The sequence below is a fragment of the Octodon degus genome, unplaced genomic scaffold, assembly GCF_000260255.1.
Source record: "Octodon degus isolate 3935 unplaced genomic scaffold, OctDeg1.0 scaffold00042, whole genome shotgun sequence".
Lineage (NCBI taxonomy): Eukaryota > Metazoa > Chordata > Mammalia > Rodentia > Octodontidae > Octodon > Octodon degus.
This window is the reverse complement of record NW_004524618.1, coordinates 11,513,972-11,525,214: the sequence shown is the minus strand read 5'-3', so window position 1 is coordinate 11,525,214 and position 11,243 is coordinate 11,513,972.

Sequence of the window (11,243 nt, the reverse complement as noted above, 5' to 3'; positions counted from 1 at the left end):
AGGGCCCTTCAAAGGCGTGCCAGGCTACTGCCCCAACAGGTGCACTGTGTGCCCTGGCAGTGTCCGTCACCCAGAATGTGGCATGGAGTCAGCAGGTAAACCAAAGACTTCAGAGTGGCCCAAACGGACTGCTCATCAAACATAAGAGCATCGGAGGAATTTACACCTGGACAGTTCAGCTTCACACACAACTCTATCGTGAGGCTCTGAGGATCTGTCTTGTGAGACCTTACCAAGAACCAGCTCACACAAACTCCTTAACTCCATCCATTCATTTATCATATACTCATTCTTTCACTCCACCACAAATGTATTCATTGACTCCTATATTTTACCATTCCAGCTAATACTCGCAGAACCCCTTCCAGTGTATTTGCGCTCTTATGGGAAACAGAGATCAGAACACTGTGCTCCTTCCTCCCAGGAAACAATAATCCACTGGGAATGGAAAGTGGCCCACCCCTCCAGCTCTAGGCCTCAGAGTGGATGGGGCCGCTAAGATAACACTCCTGGCCCCCTGAAAAGCCCCAAAGCCCAGCACAAAAGTAGCAGTCATTACAGCCCTTACACTCTAACCTGGAGACAGAGGTCCCTGCCATAGTTGAGAAACTTTTTTGATCCAAAAAGCTAAATCATTTCAGATCTGCTAATCTCTGTCATCAGGAGGCTGAGGCAGGAGGATTACTGCAGGTGCAGCAATTCCAGCCTGGGCTACCTAGTGAGCTCAAGGCCAACCTGAACTACATAGCAAGACACTGTCTCTTAAAAAAAAAAAAAGGAAAAACTAATCATTTTAAGTTCTGGTGTTTAAAAAAAATAAAATAAAATAACAGCTCATTTGAAAACTTTGGCCTCAGCACGCTCAGGCCCCAAGGCAGCTGCACTCGTGCTCTTACCAGCCGCCCTCAACAACTTGCTTGTGTTCGCGAAAGCCCCGACCCCAGGCCGCCTCTCCCTGGGCCTGCTGCCTGCCTCACCGATCTCGCTGAGCAAAGCAACTGTTTCAGGCGAGGCGGAAGAGCTTTGACTCAGGTGGGAAATGGATGGCGAGAACAGATGTTCTCTAAAGCAACTATCTGGTTTCATGCAAATATTGTCAGAAATAGACAATAAGAGCACCACAGAGGAAGCGCAATCGACACATAAACCTTGTTTCTAAAACAAATCTCCAAGCCGCCCACAGGCCTGAAATGAGCCTTCGGTAGTGTGATTCAGAAACAGCCTGCCATGCAAGCAACACACGCCACCACCGCATTTGCTCGCACCCTTCTGGGGTACCAGGAAGCTTTCCGCACTCTCGTATGGCTTGATGGTCTTTAGATGAAGCCACTGGGAATTCCCACAATTAGGAATTCACTCCCGGGGAGGTATTTTCACTATTTTTTAAAAAGATGGGCAAAAATTGATGTGATTTCTGAGCAAGATAAAACACAAAATTAAAAATTATGCCAAGTAGTAGATAACCCTAATAAAAATGCTTTGCACTGATACAGCCTGCTGCAGCTTCACACTTCCCTGGGAAGCAGGTAGAATAAATACTATTCATCCACATTTTATGGTAGGTGTTCGCTCTCATCAGACCTGTCAAAGACACAGAACAAGTGAGTGCAGAGACAGGCAAGAGGCAGGTGTCCGGAAGCCCAGCAGTCCTTGTGCATAGAGCAGCTCTGGCAAAGCAGAGAGGGGCAATGATAGGACTGAGGTAGGGGCTTGAGCTCAGCAAATAGTGTGCAGCACCCCTTACTTTATCTACACTGAAGTTTTCTTAGTTGTAGATGAAGTACTTTGCACACTGCTGTACAAGAACCCACTTGCCTGCCCCCAACCTTTCTCTGCACACTGCACCTGTGGTGGTCACACCACAGGGCCCAGACTTAGAAGAGGTGGGCACAGAGGAGAGTGAGCCCAGCAAGGGAAAGAGACAGCACAGAGGCAGGTGCAGCCCGACTTCCCAGGGGCATTAACAGCTGTGTTGCCCTCTGCCAGGTCCATTAGCCTGCTTGAAATGGTCACAATCATCCCTCAAGCAAACCTCCAGTAATTCTTGAATGAGAAGAGAGAAAATTGAGACTCAGAAATGATTTTCCCAAGACCGCAGTATGACGGCAGTATGCAAACTCAGATCTCAGAATTTCCAGCTAGGCTTCAGCCACAAATTTCCCTAAGAAGCCAAGAGAACACTCAATTCCACCCCTTCTAGTCAAGTCTATGATAAAAATAAAAGAAACGCGGAGGGATTAAAAAGGATTATAACCATGCAGTGAGCATGAATGCAAGCTTGATTTATTTATTCAAAAACGTAACAGCAACATAAGCCTCCTGGTTACATCTCAGTGTTCATAATCCTCACAGATGGAAAAGCTCTTTCTTCTACCCTGCAGAACCATGGAGCCTGAGAGTTAGCAGAGGTGACACGGCCAATGCACCTATGAGCTCAATCTTCCTGCCCTGTGTGTGCACAGAGCACCCTAAGCAGGGATCTCTAGAGGGCACAGGATGCAGGACACATTCACAAAACGCAAACAAGAGAGTTAAGCTCTTGGGCTGGTGGGATGGCTCAGTGGTCTAAAGCACCTACTTAGAACAAGCTTGGCAAAGCACAGGGACCGCGGTTCAATCCCCCAGCACCACATGCCAGCCAGCCCCGCCCCCTGGTGGGCTGAGCTGGCCACACACACACACACACACATAAACAAATAAAATTAAATTAAAAAAAACTATAGACAGTTAAGCTCTTTCCCCTACCATGCGGGAAAGCAGGGTCACTGGGATTCCTGAGAGGCCACCAAAACTTGCTTCAAATGCAGAAAGAGGGCAGTGCTGATCTGAGAAATACCAATGACCAGGGAACCCTCCCTTTGTCTTCCTTACTTACAAATTAATTGGCCACCTGCACTAGACACCATTGCGTTCTCTTACTGCTCAGATTCCCATCAAACCTTCCAACACGCCTGCTGAAGCTCTGCTCTTCCTGACTTGGGTTAATGAAAACTCAACAAGGAATTCTCCAAAGAGAGTAGACAGCCAGTTTCCCCAACACCATTTGTTAAAGAAGCTGTCTTTCCTTCAGTTTATGTTTTTGGCCCCTTTGACAAAGATCAAAGAGTTGAACATGCTTGGGGTTGTTTCTGCACCCTGTGTTCTCTTCGATCGATTCATATGTCTGCCTCTGTGTCAACACCATGCTGTTATCACTGTAGCTTTGTAACGTAACTTCAAGTCCAGGACTGTGATGCTTCCTGCTTTGCTCTTTTTACTTAGGACTGCTTTTGCTATCTGGGTATCTTCCGCTCATAGAAGAACAATTCATCATAACTAAATCTCAGAAGTACCCTATGTGTCTATCAACAGATGAATGGATAAAGACAATATTCCATCAGGAGGAATAACTTCTTATGTTTGCAGCACTATAGTTTTACTATAGGTGACAATAACTGCTACATTTCAAAATAGCTAGGAAGGGGGATTTTGAATGGTTCGAACACAAGGAAATGATAAATGTTTGAGACGATGGACATGTTCATTGCATTGATCTGATCATTACATACTACCTACAAGTATGCGGCATATTATATTATGCCTCATGAGTATGTACAATGATTATATATCACTTAAATTTATGTGTATATCTCACTAAAATATATATGTATGCATAAAGAAAAAGTCCTACTCTCAAAAACCTAAAATTCATACAAATACTTATAGCCAATATTTAACTGCAAAAATGAAACAATCCAAATATATCTACTCATTAAATAGAAAAATGCACTACATTATATTATGTCCTTACTATGAATACCACACCACAGTACAAAGGCACTTCAAGCATATACAACATGGGGGAATGCCAGAATGAAGCCATAGGAGAAAGCACCGTGGAAATCTTCTAAGACGGGCACCATCTGGCCATCATAGGATCAGAGGAAGGAACTACTTCTTGGAGAGCTCAAGACTCGACCTTCAAGGGACCCAGATGCAGACTTTACAGCTTGCAGTTGAAGGAAACAGGTAAAGTCTGCTAAAGACTGAGGTAGAACAAGGCCCTCTGCCCCCGCTCCCTGGGCCACAAGGAGCAGAACCTGGTGGCAGGATCAGGCAGCAGTGAAGTGACATGGCTCAGGACAGGCTCCTCTGCACTCTGCACTGCATACGGATCCAGCTGGGAAGCCCAGAGCTGGAGCTATCTTGGCTACCAACTCTAGCTACTTATGGTCAGTAACTCACACTCACAAAATCTGCTGAACAAAGACAGCTCCTTCTCCATCTCAAGGTAATACACACTGTTTAATCTATAAAACATTTGAATTCCAATTTGGCACAGAAAATGGAGAAAGAGATGCTTTTTTCAAATCATGTTTAAAAACATATCCGACATTATAAGAATATCACTACTCCAGCAAAATTAAGGCTCAGCCGGACCTTGGCTGAAGCCCAATATGCCTGCCACCCTTAATCTGTCTGTTTTTTTAAATCCCCTTTTAAGGGGAACTTTAGTCTTAGATCATTAAGTGGTGCCAACCTCTTTACCCGGTCTTAGTCCAGGACTTCCCAAACAGGCTCCCAAATGCAAACTGCTCCAATCACGGTTTTGTCCTGTGCTGTAGCTATAGTCCATTCATCAAGCTTGTTGTATGAGTTGGTGCTGTGCTGGGTGCACTGAGGGCTACAAGCCTCAACACCATGTACTTTTCTTGCCTCATACATGGATTACCTTTCTCCAAAGAAGATAATGAGTGACTACTGAAGCACCACAGCTAAAATTTATCACCAAAATCAGAACATCATATTTAAATCCAGCAGTTCCCAAGCTTTGCTGCACTTTAGAAGGATGTATAAAAAATCAGACTCTTGGATCCCACTCACAGGAGTTCTGCATCTTGTGTTTGAGGTCTACCCTGAGAACCTCCCACAGTGCCAGTAATTCTGATGTTAATGGTCCCTAGGCCTGCACTTGTGGCCTTCCTGAACTAGTGTTTCCACAAGCAAGAGGACCACTGCCAAGAAAGATCAGGAAAGTTCACACAGAAAGGCCAAGTACCATTAGGATAAGTTAGAAGTGTTTCTTTTATGAAATCAAATAAAAACAAACCAGAGGACCTGCCATAAGGGAAACAAGCAAACATCCTCTCCTTTCTCATTTCCACCAATTTCAAACATTCAAATCCTTCGACTCATCTCTTTGATGGAGATGTCCTGTGATATGGGAAAGGTCAGCCTGTGGTCCTACACTTAAGAAAATATTTGCATGAGGAACATGATGGCTAGAAGAGAGGCCAAGTGGGAGGTCCAAAGGGCAGGTCTGTGGTCAGCAGATGCCACTGTTGGTGCAGTGCTATGTGGAGCACCCCTGGGGTTTTGGTCTGAGTGAGGGAAGTCCCCAGGAGGCCCATGTGATTGTGGGAACAACTGTGCGAGCTCTCCACAGGCTCTGGGAGAGGCAAAGAGGGTTAGAAGGATGCCAAGATGGCTCCTGAGGACACCCGCTGCCATCTTCTAAGCCTGCATCAACTTACTAGATCATTCAGTTCCCTCTTTTTCAGAACTGAGATTTCCCTAGTAACAAACCCAACAACATGGGTGGACTATAGTTTCTCCATGAGCACTGTTCTATCAAATCACCACACAGAGAGGAGAAACCAAGGCCAAAACTCTTGTGACAAATCGAACCTAAAGAACTATGGAAATTGGGTAGCTTCTCTTTAGGAAAAGAAAATGTGAGCGTATGTAGTTTCAGTTATGGCTGCCTTGGGAGCATTTTGGTTCCTAGCTATGTGAACTTCCAGTCAAATTAGTAATAGGAATACACATGAGTGCATGCACACACACACACACACACACACACACACTATTATTTAGCACAACAGCTGTCATGAAGTCCCCTTTGGACCATGGGATTTTCACCTTGACCACATAAGGTGGCTGAGTAAGGATGAGGAGAAGCAAAGAAATACAAGAACCACTTGGAGACAAAATCCTACCTGAGAGCTCTAAAAACACTAACATCTTGATCCCACCTCTCTAGACAGCCTGATTTAATTAGTCAGGGCCATAGGCTTGGCATCAGGAAAAAATTCATTATCTCATTCAGTTCACATAACTTTGCTGTTCTTTTAAATAAATTTTTAATTATTTATTTATTTATGTATTTACTTGGTACAGGGTCTCACTGTGAAGTTCATACTCATAGTGATCTCCTGTCTCAACCTCCCCAGCTCTGGGATTACAGGCATGTGCCACTACACCTGGTTCCAGTGACTGGCATGGCATGTGGTACTGGGGATTGAACCCAGGTCCTCCTATTTGCCAAGCAGGTGCTTATACCACCAAGTTATCTCCCCAGCCCCTAGATCAGATAACTTTGTAAGCTAAGTATCTTAAAAGTTACCTTCCAGGAGATAAACCGGTATCTAAATAGATCTGTCAGAAGTTACCTCCACATGAGTAACATAAAAAGCACTCCAACCTGGGTCTTTCTGGTCCCCAAGTGTTTGCCCTCTATGGCCATATCTAAATATCATTGCTGGAGCTATTTAGAAAAGGGCACAATCAGAGGCCAACAATCAGAAAAGAACATAAAACGTAGCGGATATCAAAAGTTTGACAATAAACAGCACAGGGAAACGAGCTCAAGTGACATGAGTAAACCAGATCCTAAACCTGCCTTCCTCCGCCTTCACTTAAAGGAAAGAGCACTGCTAGGAGGATCCTCCAAAGACACGAACTTTGCCTCCCAATTTGCTTCTCCCCATCTCTACTACGACCATCCTATTCTGGCTACCATTCTTTCTTTCACCTGAATTACTTTAGTCTAACTTGCATATAGACTCTTGCTACAGAACACCCAACTACATGGCTTAATCAAATAGAAGTCTCTCTTGACAAACAAGGAGTTTGAGGTATGATGGCAGGCTGGGACAGCACCTGCAAAACTGTCAGTGTCCCAGCTGCTTTGTGGAACCTGAGAGTGACAGGTTTTCCTCATTCTTGTCCCATCATGAATGACAAATGCTTTCCTGGCTTACAGTCCTAGGTTCATGTTTCCCTCAGAAACTTGACTGTGAACCTTTAGCACACTTCAGCTTAGGTCTCACCGAGAATATTTGTGCCAACCTCTCATTCCCAGCTGCAAGACAGCCCAAGCAGACTTATTAGTAGATGGTGTCTCATGCTCAAAAGAAGGCTGTGTTTTTTCTGGTAGAGTTGACTGCTCTACCACTGGTTCTCTTGTTTCTGTTTCTGCAGTACCTCATTCAATCTTCACTTGACATAGTAATGAAAATGCCATTTCTAAAAAGCAAAAGTGAACCCCAAACTGTCGGAGCTAAAATCCTTCAAGGACTTTCTTTGTTTCAGTTAAAAATCAAAGTGCTATATCATAGCCTTCAAGGCACTTCATGGTTCAGCCCCAGCCAACCCCTCTCCATAAGCTCCTTGCGCCCCACAAATGCTGGTCTTCTCTGAATCCTTCAGATTCACCAAGTTGTCCCCAGCCTCCAGGCCTGCAAACAGGCTGCTTCCTGGAATACTGAAAAATAATCTTCATTCCTACTAGAACTCCAGCTATCTATCCCAACCAGAATGCCCCAGCCATGACTTTCACGACACCATCTGACGTGTCAAGCTCCCTGCTGGATGACCACAAAGCACACTGTACTTCTTGTTTTCATTCTTTCCATGTTTTTTTAATTATACAAATAGTTGTTCAAGGCCTTTCCCCCCTTCTATCACGTGATTTCTATAGTCATGATGCTTATCTGCTTCACTCAGCCTTGTAGTCCTAGCTGCAAGACTGACACAAGGCAGGACCATGAGATACTTGGAAGAATAGAAGGACAGAAGAATAAATAAATGAGGAAACAAAGACAAAATAACCTCAAGTTTTACACAACAGAGACTACCCAGTAGGGCTGATATAAGGAACCAAAGCTTCTTGTCTGAAGCATCCACGTCATTCTGTCCTAATGGGAACTCTAGGCGCGAACTCTATGAATATTACTATTAAGCAAGTGATAATAAAAAGGAAAATTATTATTCATGCAGAGTATGTGGAATATCTGCAATGTACTATTTAATGTGCAAGTTGTTATCCCTGGACTTTAATAAACATTTAAAAGAAAGTATGAGGATATTCTGAAATGCATTCGGAACTCTGTTCTTATGTTTCCTAACTCCTCACTTCTAACCCCCAGGATCTATGCCTCTAAACTGCATTCTCCAAACTATGAGGTCTCTAGGAGCTGAAGCCTAGGGGGTGGAAGGAACCACAATGCACCTCCTTCACAGCTGAGATGAGGAAGGCCCAGCTGGCGATGCTGCCACGTCTGGGCCCCCACAGACTGGACTTCAGCAAATCAATTATTCTTTTGAAGTAATAGATTTATGGAGGAACTTTACTGGTAACAAAGTTCACAATTTTAATTGTATGGTTTTATGCATTTTGATAATCATTTCTGGATCTGCAAAACTACCACTACTGTCAAGAACAAACGCATCAGCCCCAAGAATCTCCCTCAGACCTACTCCTAGTCAATTCCTTCTGCCCAACTCAGGCCACAAAAATCATCTGCTTTCCATACTTACACCATTTATAGATATTTGTATAAATGGAATCATGTGTTATATCATTCTTTTTGTCTGGGTTCTCACATAGAATTATGCTTTGAAGCTAGATGTTGTAATACATGCCTATAACTCCAGCTGTTCAGGAGGCTGAAGTGGAAGACTGTGAGTGTGAAGCCAGCCTAGGCAACTAAGATTGCATCTCAAGTAAAATTTCAAGAAAGGGATGGAGCAGTAAATCTTGGTAGAGTGCTCATCTAGCACGCGTGAGTTCCTGACTTCCATCTCCAGCACAACAGAAGAAAAGAAAATGTGCTTTCAGAAATACCTCTGCGGGGGGCCAGCGAGATAGCTCAGCAGTCTAAAGGGCCTGCTTAGGCGGGCTCATGGGACCAGGGTTCAATCCCCAGCACCACCCACTGTGCCAGCCCCACCCTCAGGGAGCTGGCCAAAAAAAAAAAAAAAGGAATACCCGTGCTGTTGAGCATATGAATAGCTCAATCTTTTTATTATTAAACAGTATTTTTCTATATAGATATTGCGCATCTCCTTACACTGTCACCTACTGATGGGTATTTGAGGTTCTCTAGGATGTGTACGCATGTGTGTGTGATTGACACAGCTGCTGTGAACATCTGAGTAAAAGTTTCTCTGTGAACATATGTTGCTACTTCTTTTGCATAAACCATAGGCCTTTCCCCCCTTCTATCATGTGATTTCTATAGTCATGATGCTTATCTGCTTCACTCAGCCTTGTAGTCCTAGCTGCAAGACTGACACAAGGCAGGACCATGAGATACTTGGAAGAAGAATAAAAGGACAGAAGAATAAATCAATGAGGAAACAAAGACAAAATAACCTCAAGTTTTACACAACAGAGACTACCCAGTAGGGCTGATATAAGGAACCAAAGCTTCTTGTCTGAAGCATCCACGTCATTCTGTCCTAATGGGAACTCTAGGCAGTGAATCTTGTGGATCATACAACAAATATGAAGGCTTAGTGCTGTGAAGAGCTACCAAGTTCCTGCTCAAGGCGGTTGTTCCATTCTGCGGAGGCACCAGCAATTCATGAGCATGCCCATTGCTCCAAATCATGGCCAACACTTGGTATTGCGAGGCTTCCTAAACGTAAGCTGTCCTAAGGAGCATATGGGAGACATTATCATAAATTTAGCTTCCCTAGTGACTAGTGGTACTAAGTATCTGTGTTGCTTATTAGATATTCATATACATAGTCCTTGGAGAAAGTATGTGTTCAAATATATTTTCTATTTTAATAAAGTTGTCTTTCATTTTATTATCAAAGTTCTTTTTATCAGTCTAGGTGAAAGTGCTTTTGCAAATATACTTCATAAATATGTTCAGTCTGTGGCTTCAGTTTTCATACTTTATTTTTTCCTAGTTATTTTATTATTTTTTTCAAAACTGATTAGGAGGACAGTTTCAATAATTAATACATTGTATATGGTTGTCTTCTTAGTGGTTATTCATAGTACAAGATGCAGGCGTGATATCCTGTCCACAAACACTATTACTACAAATCTTTCTATTCTTTGAATTAAGAGAAAGTAGCTGTATATCTATCCTAACTATTTTGAATATACAGATACAAAATGGTCCATCATTTGTATCCCCCTTCTTTTTTTATTGCCAGTCCTATGGATAACCCACTACTATTATGGACTACGGTTTTCATACTTTAAATGACCTCCACAATCCTCAGTTTTTAATTTTGATGGCATCAAATTTAGCAATTATTTTATAATGTGTAATTCTTATAGCTAAGAAATCTTTACTAAATGAAGGCAAGGTATAGAGAGCCCTTCCTGGTCCTCATCTCAGTCTGGGAAGTTTATATTTATAATCCCAAGGGTAAGTTATTGGAATCTTAACAAGTTAATTCCAACCTACCACTTCCAGTGCAACCCCCAGCAAGAATAAAGAACTAGAGCAGATTTGTAGCTATGGGGAGCCAAAGGGTCCTAAGTCCAGCCATGATGACAGAATCCAAAACAAAGGCCTCGACTCAAGGCTCAACCTGGGTTTTATTCATTCATGAAGAAAGGAGTGGCTTGAGGATAAATGACTGTAAGAATGGTGGGAAGTGGACAAGTGCCATGAGCTGAACTAGGGAGGAGGACTGCATTTACCTCTGCCATATACAGAGAGAAGGATGTGCAAAAAGAGTAATCTGTGTTACACAATTGAGATATTATCTAATGTTTTGGGTTCCATGCTTCAGCTCTGATGTGTAATCTCTCAAGCCCCAGGGAGTCATAGCCTTTATTCTGAGACTCAGTCCCAATCTACAGCATGGCAGAACATTGGCTCTTCATAACGTCTCAACCTGGGTCACACTAGAGGGCAGTAGTGGGGCCTCTGGGGAAACACACCTGCCTTCAGACTCGCCAACACCTCAGCTAGATGGAGCGATACGCATTGCTGAGAGCCAACTTGAAAGGATAAGGAAAAGTCCTAGCCAGCTTTGCCATATCAATCCATGAAAACAGGGTCAGCCCCAAACAAAATGAACATGATTGCTCCTCTTTTGAGGAGAGTAGCCCAGGTAGTCGTCCACAGCAATGGATTTTATTCTTGAACTTTTATGATGTTTTCAGGTTTACTATTGGTGTTTGATTCAAATCACGTGTCAAACCTTATATATAACTGAGGTAAGTGTTG